Source organism: Propithecus coquereli, unplaced genomic scaffold, assembly GCF_000956105.1.
Source record: "Propithecus coquereli isolate 6110/MARCELLA unplaced genomic scaffold, Pcoq_1.0 Scaffold92, whole genome shotgun sequence".
NCBI lineage: Eukaryota > Metazoa > Chordata > Mammalia > Primates > Indriidae > Propithecus > Propithecus coquereli.
Genome location: NW_012155507.1, coordinates 634,883 through 646,435, shown reverse-complemented (window position 1 = coordinate 646,435; position 11,553 = coordinate 634,883). Strand labels below are relative to the sequence as shown.

General features: G+C 33.7%; 1 protein-coding gene across 1 annotated transcript in view; it reads left to right on the top strand.

The window, feature by feature from the left end:
• The first annotated feature begins 10,711 nt into the window (after positions 1–10,711).
• The window catches only part of GLCE (glucuronic acid epimerase), a 61,999-nt gene continuing 61,157 nt past the window's right edge, over positions 10,712–11,553 (top strand). The window contains exon 1 of the mRNA XM_012664851.1: positions 10,712–10,802. The gene's annotated coding sequence lies outside the window, so the exon portion shown is untranslated. The remainder of the gene's footprint in view (positions 10,803–11,553) is intronic.

Here is an 11,553-nt window from a genome sequence, read left to right as displayed (position 1 = left end):
CAGTTTTCCCAGCACCATTTATTGAATAAGGATTCTTTTCCCCAGTGTATGTTTTTGTCTGCTTTGTCAAAGATTAGGTGGCTATATGAGGACGGTTTTATATCTGGGTTCATTCAAAGGCTTCTAAAGGCAGTTTTTCTTAGTTTCTTAGTGACAGTCAAAGTTACAATTCTGTGTCATGTAGTTTCCCAAAGCAGCAGTGTGGAACTTTAGTAGTGATGGACTGGAGTAAGCAAAGGTATGTGAGATTTATAGATAATCTACCTAGGCATTAATGTTAAACTAGTATGTCACAGAACTTTTTATCAGAACTCTTAGCAAGTGGCTAAATATACTTGGAACACAAGTTTGAGCTACCAAGTATAGATGTCGCATGGGACCTTAATTTCCATACCAAGCTCTCCATCCCAAATTCGTTCTTGATTCTTTGATGATTTAACATTATTTATGGATAATTTCTTATCAATTTAGCTTTTTAGGTTTCTAGACAGCCTAAATAATATTGTATACAAAACTTCATTTCTGAAAGAAGAACTCGTGAAATAATGCATGAAAAGTTCATTTGATTTGCTTAAGTAGAGGTGGCTATTGTGATATTATTAATAAGTTAGGATGATATTGAGTGCAGGAAGGTGATAGCTACTTTTATTTTTTAGAGGTAGGTAGTGTAATATACTGTAATCTTTAAAATGTCAATAGATAATTTTGATTTCTGTGAATTTTTTGTCATCTCAGTGACTAGTAAAGTATAACATCCTTTACTATAGTTGGGTTTCGTTCTTATGTAAACATTCTTATTAAATGGAAACTTTTGAAGTGTAACAGTGAATGGTGCAGTAGTAATGACTGCAGTTTTCTTGATTCTTTGAAAAAGAGGGAAAAAACCTGTGGTTATGGACATTAAAGCATAGTAGTCACTTAAACACATACAGTGCTACAGAGAGACAGATGAAATTTACTAACTTATTGAAAGATGTTGACAGGTGCATTGTGTGTATTTGGAAGTCAGATTTGGATTACTAAAGCAGCCTTGTTTAGTAAATTGAACATCTAGTGAGAATATTACATGGAGCAATAAGCATACAGATTTGCAATAGGTGCTATTTTAATGGATGGTGAAACTAAACTGACTGTAGTGACTTATTACAGCTACCACATACAAATAGCTTCAGTTATAAAGGATATGGTACCAGAAGTAATTCATATATTTTCCAAAATGTGTTTCTGGTGAAAATAAACCTAAATTCTTGAAGCAGATCATTCACATATAATTGGATATAATATTAGGAGAACAAAAGGCCTTAAGCAAAAACTGTTCTTTACAGAGGCTTTTTGTGTTCCATTGAAATTAGTACAGTTGCTGATTATTTTTTTAAATCTCTGATTCTTTTAAATAAAATATAGCAATGCAAAATTGTTTTTAAATTGAGTAGCACAATTGAGAACAACAGTATCCTTAAACACAAGTAGTCATTGAGTTTAGCTTAAATGGAAATAGTTGACTGAATATGATTTTTAAAAATAATACCTAAGATAAACTTAAGAATTGAATAGATTAAATAATATGATTAAAGTATTCAGGAGGGATAGTACCTTTGTACTAAGTTTTTTTAAAAAAATTTAAATTAGGCTGGGCGCAGTGGCTCACGCCTTTGGGAGGCTGAGGCGGGAAGATCGTTAGAAGCCAGAAGTTCGAGGCCAGCCTGGTCAACAGAGTGAGACCTCATCTCTACAAAAAATTAAAATATTAGCCAGGCATGGTGGCACATGCCTGTAGTCCTAGCTACTCGGGAGACTGAGGCAGGAGGATGCCATGAGCCCAGGAGTTAGAGGTAGCAGTGAGCTATGATGATGCCACGGCACTCCAGCCTGAGTGACAAAGCAAGACCTCGTCTCTAAAAAAATAATAATAAAAATAAATAAACTTTGATTTCTGTACTGTATGGGTTTTAATGTTCTGTGACCACATGTATATGTAGTATAATAATAATTCACTGGAAGCCTATAGTAGTACTACTGTATTAGTTGAGGTAAGATAAATAAATTCTTGCAGAATAATAGAATTACTTCTGAAATATTGTTTTCTGGTTTACATCCTGCTTCCCTCATCCTACTTATTCAAATAAAGCAACTATTTTTTCCCTAGCAATAAAGGTAGAAACACGATTATTTTACTTTTTCATTGTCAGAATGCTTTCTATGCAATTGAAATAGAATTGATCACATCCCTCCCGCCCCGAATTCTCTACTGACTGTGAATCAGTATTCTTTTTTTAAAAAAAATTCTTTAATGAAAGTTCTTTTATGATACCACTAAGCAGATGCCAGGGTTTACTTTTCAATTAGGTGGGATTGTGGTGGTTAGCAGATTTAGACGCCTTTGCAGGTGATGTATGGCCTAGGGCAACTGACATTTAGACTATTGATCCCTCCAGTGATTTTACATGTTAGGGCTGAGCTGAGAAATTTGTCACTTGCTGTATCTTAAAAGTAGGCAGAATAAACAAGAGGATTTTTATAGACTATAAAATCCAAACTAAATATCCTAGAAAAGCCTTGAAGACTTACTTTTTTAAGTATCAGAAATTTTATTTTTTTAATGAACCTGTAGTAAAACTGACTTTTTCTGTGTACAGTTGATGTATTTGAACATATGTACAGATTCATGTAACTATCATCATAATCAGTATCCAGAACAGTTCCATTAGCTCAAAAAACTACCTCGTGCTAGCACCATATAGTCATACCCTCTCTGTACCCCAAAATCCCTGGCAACCACTCTGTCATTTTAATTTTGTCTTTTAGAAAATGGTTGTTAAGTGAAATCCTGTAGCATGAAGCCATTTGAGACTATTACAGATGCATTTACTCAGCATAATGCTTTTTAAGATTCACGTAAGTTGTTGTATGTATTGACATTTCATTCCTTTTTCTTGTTGAGTAGTATTCAGTTGTATGGGTGTACCACAGTTTATCAGTTCATTAGTTGAATGACATTTTGATTGTTTCTAGTTTTTAGCTCTTTTGAACAGAGTTGCTGTAAACATTTGTGTATAGGCTTTTGTGTGACTATGAGTTTTTATTTTTTCTTGGGTAATAATACATAGAGGTGAGATTGCTGGGTCATATAGGAAGTATATATTTAAGTGTGTAAGAAATTACCAAACTGTTTTCTAAGATGGCTATACTATTTTATATTTCCATCAGCAATGTTATGAGTGTTCTAGTTGTTCTGCATACTTCTCTGCACTTGGTATGGTCAGATTTTTTTTTTTAATTTAGCCATTATAATAGATTTGTAATGGTATCGGATAGTGGTTTTAATTTGCATTTTTCTGATAGCTAATGATGTTGAGCATCTTGTCATGTGCTTTTTTTATCATACATATATCCTCTTTGGTGAAAGATCTGTTCAGGTCTTTTGCCCATTTAAAAAAATATAACCTTTTTATTTTGGAATAATTTTAGATTTATAGAGGAGTTGCAGAGATAATATAGAGTTCCTTTATAGCCCTGACACAGCATCCTATAATGCTAACATTTTATAAAACCAAAACCAAGTACATTTATCAAAACTAAGAAACCAACATTGGTGCTTCACTATTAACCAAACTCCAGACTCCAAACTTGGATTTTGCCATATTTTCCACTAGTTTCCTTCTATTCCAGGATCCAGTCTAGGATTCCACATTGCATTTGTCATGTCTCCTTAGTCTCTTATAGTCTATGAGAGTTTCTCAGTCTTTCTTTGTTTTTCATAACCATGATAGTTTTGAGTACCAATACCAGTCAGAACATTCCTCAATTTTCATTTGTTGATATTTTTCTTGTAATTAGACTGAGTTTATGGGTTTTAGGGAACAATGTCATAGAAGGAAGTGCCCTTCTCCTCACATCTTATTAGGGAGTACATGATGACAAAATCATTACCATATTAACTATAAAGTTAATATTTTTGTCCTTTCCTAGTCTTTTCTTTGTAAGTGAGTCGCTAATTTCAGCCCACACTCAAGAAGATGGGGTGGTTGTGTAGTCCTGTGGATGGGATATACCTGCATATGTTGTTAGAATTTCTTCTGTACAGAAGCTTTTGTCCCTTCTCTTCCATTTATTTGTCATTTATAGCAATATGTACACTTATTTTATACATTGGTTTATAATCCCATACTGTGTTATTTTGTTGCTAAAATTGTTCCAGTGTTGGTCCTTGAATCTCTTTGACATGTCCCTCTTCTTTTCTTTTTTTAATACTTCCTTGATTTCTGGCACTACAGAATACTCCGGGCTCTTCATACATTTTCTCTACCCTACCCCTAGAATCAGCCTTTTCTCTAAAGAGCCCTGGTTTCTTGTATTGGAGAATTATGTTTTATATCCAGTACCCAGAATGTCTGTCTGGGTACTGGGTATACTCCTTATTATAGGGTTATCACTGTTTTTTAGACCTTCTTAGAGGACAGAGTTGAGAGATATACATGTATATGCTAATCCATGTATCTATACACATCTATAGTTTCTGTATCTATCCATCTTATTACATATTAAGCAATATATATTAAGTTCATATTGTTGTCTGTAACTCTAATCCACTATCACAGGGTTCATGGTAGGCTTCCCTACTTTGCTTATCTATAACGTTCCTCAGCAGTGAGAAACCTGGCTTTGATCATCATTTACTTATTTGTTCCACCCTAGTAAAGCAAGTTCAGAATTGTTAACCAGTAACCCTGTGAGAAATAAATTTACCCTATACTCTTCAGTCAGGTTGTGTCATTCATTTATAATAGTCAAATGCATTTGTCATAGACTGCATTCTATCTTGAAGTTCCCCCAACATCCTAGTTGAATTTTAAAAATTTGTATGCATTAAAATTCTGTCTTTGTGATGTACAGTTCTGTGGGTTTTGACAAATTGCACAGGGTCGTGTATACACCACCTTGGTACTATACAGAACAATTTCATCATGCTAAAAAATTCCTCTTTGTAGCCTTTACATCCCCTTTGTAGGCAGCCACTCTCCCATCCCTCAACCTGACAACCACTAATCTTTTTTCTTTTCCTATGGTTTTGTGTTATCCAGTGTATCATATTAAGGCAGTCATATATTATTTTTTGGATATGACTTCTTTCACAAGCATTTAAGATTTATCCATGTTGTTTCATAAATCAAATAGTTCATTCCTTTTTATTCTTGCATAGTATTCTATTGTATGGAAATACCACAGTTCGTTTATAGTTTGTTTATCCATTTACTTGTTGAAAGACATCTTGGTTGTTTTTAGCTTTTGGTGATTATGAATAAAGCTATATTAAATATTTATGTGCAGGTTTTCATATGTAAGTTTTCGGTTCACTTGAGTAAATATTTAGAGTTCACTTGCTAGGTCAATATGGCAAGTGTATATTTAACTATAAGAAACTGCCAAACTATCTTTCAAAGTTGTGCCATTTTTCATTTCCACTAGTAATAAATGAGAGTTCCTATTGCTCTGCATCCTTAGCAGTATTTGTATGCGGTGATTGGTTGGTTGGTTTTAGCTATTCTAATCCATGTACTTTTGCTTATATTTAAATTGTATTGTTTTCTTACTGTTAAGTTTTGAGAATTCTTTGTGTATTCTGGATACAAGTCCTTTGTTCCTTAGGTGATTTGTAAATATCATCTCCCTGTCTGTAGCTTTTCTTTACATTTTCTTAAAGATGACTTTCCAGAGCAAAAAATTTTTAACTTTGATAAAGTCCAACTTAATAACTTTTTATTTTATGGATTGTGTTTTGGTGTCATATCTAAAAATTCTTTGCCTAACTCCAGGGCACAAAGATTTTGTCCTATTTTTAAATTCTATTTGTTGTATAAGTTTTATAGTTTTATCTTTTACATTTAGGTTTATGATCTATTTTGAGTTAATTTTTGTGTAATATGAGAGGGTAAGGTGAAATTCATTTTTTCTTTGCATATGGATGCCCAGCTGTTCCAACACTGTTTGTTAAAAAGACTATTCTTTCTTCACGGTATGGCCTTTGCACCATTGTAAAAAATCAGTTGGCCATGTTTTTGTGGATCTGTTTGTGGACACTCTATTCTGTTCCATTGATTTATGTGTCCATTCTTTCACCAATAACACATTGTCTTAAAAAGTAGCTTAGGCCGGGCACGGTGACTCACGCCTGTAATCCTAGCACTCTGGGAGGCCGAGGCCGGCAGATTGTTTGAGCTCAGGTGTTCAAGACCAGCCTGAGCAAGAGCGAGACCCCGCCTCTACTAAAAAAAAAAAAAAAATAGAAAAAAATTAATCGGCCAACTAAAAATATATAGAAAAAATTAGCTGGGCATGGTGGTGCATGCCTGTAGTCCCAGCTACTCGGGAGGCTGAGGCAGAAGGATTACTTGAGCCCGGGAATTTGAGGTTGCTGTGAGCTAGGCTGATGCCACTGCACTCACTCTAGCCCGGGCAAAAGAGTGAGACTCTGTCTCAAAAAAAAAAAGTAGCTTAAAGCCTTAAAATTAGGGAGTGTAATTCCTCCAACCTTATTTCTTTTTAAATAAGTAGTTTAGTCTACTCTAGTTCTTTTGCCTTTCCATATTAATTTTAAAATCAGCTCAACTATAACTACAAAGAAATCCTGGGGTCTTCATTGGAATTGCACTAAATTTTTAGACCAGTTTGAGGAGAACTGACATTTTTACTATTTTGAGTTTTCTGATCTATGAACACACTCTGTCTTTCTACTTATTTATGTTTTCTGACTTATTATATCAGCATTTTGTAGTTTTTAGCATATAGATCCTGTACATATCTTATTAGGTTTATACCTAAGTATTTTGTTTTTATGGAGTTATTTTAGGTGGTATTATTTTTCAATTTGGGGGTTCCATATTGTTCAATATTAGTGTACAGAAATGTGATTGATATTAACCTTGTATTTTTTGACCTTGAAAAACTCACTTATTAGTTCTAGGAGGTTTTTTTTTGTGTTTGTATTCCTTGACATTTTCTATATAGACAATCATTGTTTGCAAATAAGGACAGTTTTATTTCTTCCTTATCAATCAATGTAGTGTTATTTCTTTTTAAAATGTTTGATAGATTTCATTAGTAAAACTATCCGGACCTGGAGATTTTCTTTTTTTGAAAGTTTTAAACTAAAAATTCAATTTATTTAATAGTTACAGGGCTATGCGGCTAATATCAGTGTAAGTGAATGTTGGTAGTTTGTGGTTTTAGAAAATAGATTCATTTAATCTAAGTTGTTGAATGTATGTGTATAAAGTTGTTCATAGTATGCCCTTATTATCCTTTAAATGTTTGTGGGTTCTATAGTGAAATCTCTGTTTTTGTATACATGTTATATTTAATATACTGAGAATTCGTGTCTTCTCCCTTTTTGTCTTTGTCAGTCTAGCTAGAAAGACTTGTATTGCTTATATTGATCTTTTTGAAGAGTTTTTGTTTTATTTTTTTTGGTATTAATTTTGTTCTTTTCGGTTTCTTTGATTTCCGCTGTTTATTATTTCTTTCCTTCTAAATGCTTTGGGTTTAATTTCGTTTTCCACTTTCTTAAGTTGGAAGCTTTGATTCTTAATTTTATACTTTTCTTTTTTCTAATATAAGCATTTAATGCTATAAACTATCTTTTAAGTACTGCTTTAGTTGCATCTCACAAATTTTAGTATGTTGTCTTTTTATGTTTGTTCAATTTGAAATTTTTTTACTTCTTGAAACTTTCTCTTTGGCCCATAGATTACTTATAAGTGTGTTTTTAAATTTCCTAATGTTTGGATTGTTCTGTTACCCTTCTGTTGTTGATATCTAGTCTAATTCTAGTATGGTCAGATATCATACTTTGTATGATTTCAGTTCTTTTGAGTTTGTAAAGTTTATTTTACAATGTAGTGTATTAGTTTCTAACGCTGCTGTAATAAGCAACCACAAACAGTGGCTTTAAAATAGCACAAATTCATCATCTTACAGTTCTGGAGCTCAGAAGTTTGAGGTAAGTCTCACTGGGCTAAAGTCAAGGTATAAGCAGGGCTGTGCTCCTTTCTGTATGCTCTAAGGAAGAATCCATTTTCTTACTCTTTCCACCTTATAGGGGCTTCTCTCTTTCCTTAGCTTATGGCCCCTTTCAGCAATGGCTTTACTACTTACATCATTATATTTGAAGAACATTTCTTTTTTGCTATTCTTTTTTTGACTGTCTTTTAATTGGTACGTTTTCATCTTTTCCATCTGTTGTAATTATTGATGTATTTGGATTTATGCCTTTCATTTTCTTATTTGTTTTTCATTTGTTGCCCTCTTATTTATTTCTCTTTTCTGTTTCTCTGTTTTCCCTCCTCCACCTTTTTTTTTTGGTTATTTGATTTTTTTTTTTTTTTTGGTTAGGTATTCTATCATTGCATGTGTTTTTAATCTTATCTCTCTGTATAGTTCTTTTTTAATGGTTGCTCTAGGGATTACAATGTACTTAATTTTTCACAGTCTACTTAGAATCAATATTTTAGTACTTCATGTGGCACATAGAAACTGTACAACCATAAAATTCCCTTTGCTCCCCACACCTTATGTTGTACTTGTCTTTTATATTGTATTATATGTGTGTGTGTGTGCACACACACACACACACACACACACATATTTAAAAAGCCTCATCAGATGTACTTTTACTTTCAACTGTCAAACATATTTTAAGGAGCTCAAGAAGATAAGAATAGTCTGTTATTTTTGCTGAAATATTTAGCATTCTGTTGCTCTTCCTATAGTCCTGATGTTTCAAATTTTCTTTCTAGTATAATTTCCCATCTATTGGAAGAACTTTCTTTAGCAATTCTTTAAAAGTAGTTCTGCTGTCAACCCGTTGACTTAGTTTTCCTTCATCTGAGAGTGTATTTATTTCACTTTCATCTCTGAAGGATATTTTTGCTGAATATAGAAATCTGGGTCGACAGTTCTTTTCTTTCAGAGCATTAAAAATATTTCACTTCCTTCTGGGCTGCATAGGTTCTGAAGATAAATCATTTGACCACTTTTTCCCCTAAAAGTAATGATAAATGTTCTCAAGACAATTGCTTTCAAGATTTTTTCTTTGTCTTTCATTTTCTAAAGTTTAATTAGGGTGCGTCTGGGCATGGATTTCTTTGTATTTATCCTGTTTGGGGATTTGCTGAGCTTTTTGAATCTATAAGTTTATATCTTTCAAAAAATTTGGAAAATATTTTCACAAAATAATTTTACTTGTACTGAACTTATTCTTCTCTCCTGCTGGTATTCACATGTCACAAATATTGGACCTGAGGCACTATTCATTTTTTTCCCCTCAATCTTTTTCTCTCTCTTCTTCAGGTTGGGTAATTTCTATTCATCTGTAGTAAATTCACTGATTTTTTTCTTCTGTCATCTCCATTTTCTATTGAGCATATTTAGTGAGCTTTTAATTTTGGTTATTGAAATTTTTCCACTTCTAAGATTTCCATTTGGTTCTTCTTCATATCTTCTATTTCTTTTCTGAGTGTGTGTTTTCATTTGTTTCAAGAATGTTTCCTCATACTTGTTGAAGCATTCTATAATAGTTGCTTTAAAATCTTTAATATCTTTTTTAGATAATTTCAACACCTGTGTTTTCTTGGTGTTGGCATTTTTCCCACACAAGCTGATATTGTCCTATTTCTTTGTATACCTAATAAGTTAACATTATACTCTGCACATTTGGCTATTATACTAGGAGACTTTGGGTCTTGTTTAAATCCTATGCAGAGTGTTGATGTGTTTGTTTTAGTAGGCACTCAACCCAGTTCAATTCAGACTGCAAGTTCCTATGGGTCGTGATTGTAGAATCAGTTCAATTTTCAAAGCCTTTGCCATTTTATTTGTCTTTGTCCTACATGTGTGCCACACTTTGCCAGTCTGGAACTTGAGTGGTGGTTTGTCTCATAATTCAGTTCTCAAAGTCCATGTATGCTTGTTTGGGTCAGAGCCACACATATGCCACTCAAGAGTGAGCCCAGGAGTTCATATAAACAACTTTCAGGTATTGCTCTCCCAAGCTCCTCCTTGTTTGTGATCTCCCGTTAATTTCTGATTCCCTGTGACTCCCTGTTTGCAATCTCTAACCAGAAAGGTGGGGCTTTATTTATCCCTCTTTAATGTGCATTCCTGCAACTGTGCCCATATTTGGGGCAAGTGGCAGGAGGACAGAGAGAGAGAAACAAAAAACAGGGATCCACTACATACTCTTGGGACCGTAGCTCCTGTGATCAGAGAGGTAGGGTCCCCTCCCTCAGAGTTTTAGACTCCTAATGGCCTCTGTTGCCACTGCTGCCATGGGTGTCTTGGCTTGAGAGAAGAGAGAAAAAAGGGAAAAATTGGAGATTTTCATACCTTCTTGTGAGTATTAAGAGACCCCTTTCCCTTTCCTCGAGCCAGAACTAGAGGGATTCTCCTGAAGCTTTCCATTTGGACTTTATTAAGTTCAGTCTGGTTGATACCAGAGAAGGGGAAAAAGTGGTAAACCTGCTGTTGCTTCAGAGGTACTTCAAATTCTGGTCTTAACCGAATCTGCCTAATACTGGCTTACTTTACTGAGTTCTCAAGTACCTGCTGCATGCATTCTACCCGGGTCTTGTCATTACAGTTATGTGCTTGGTGTATGATTACTCCATTTTATCTGGAACTGGAATCTGACTTAAGATTTTTAATTTTGTTTCTTTAGGAATTTTACAAGAAACTGAAATTTTGATTCAAATATATTTTGAATTGAAACCAGAGATGTACTAGAGTTTAGATTCTTTCATTTGATTAAGGTAAGATTATTTAATAAAACTTAATCATACCCTTACTGTACATTTTAAAACTTATATTTTAATGTGTGCTTTATTAACACATTTTAATTTCCCAGTCTAACCTGAGATTCTGATCTCAGAAAATATTTTTATGGTTCATTTACCATTTAAATAGCTAATGTTCCTGTAACAACTACTAGATGTGAGGGAAACATGATTATATATTCAGTGAAGGTGTTATTTACTAATAATCAAATCTGTTTGCCTAGAGCAGGAGTCAGCAAACTATGGCCCACAGGCCAGCCACCTGTTTTGGTAAATAAAGTTTTATTGGAATATAATCCCACTCATTTATTACATATTGTCTATGGCTGCCTTAGCACTAGTTGGCAGAGTTCATTAGTTGGAACAGTGTCTGTGTGGCCCACAAGCCTAAAATCTGGACCTTTTAGAGAAGTTTGCTGACCCTTGGCCTAGAAGACTGAATCAGGGTATCTTACTATGCAATGCAATTATAATATGTGAAGTGGTAGCTAACTGGTTTTAGTTGTCAATAAAGGTTGTCATATGAAAACTATTTAGAGATTTAAAAATGCAAATAAATAAGTGTACCTACACTAAGCCTAACTTCTTGAAGTAAAGGATCTGTATTATTTCTTAGAGGAAGTACTGGTTTTCTGAAATAAATGGTTTTAAAAATAAGATAATGCTGTGAGCAGTCAAATACCAAGTGCTTATTTCTTAGTAGAAGGCTTCGTTTTACTTTTATTTT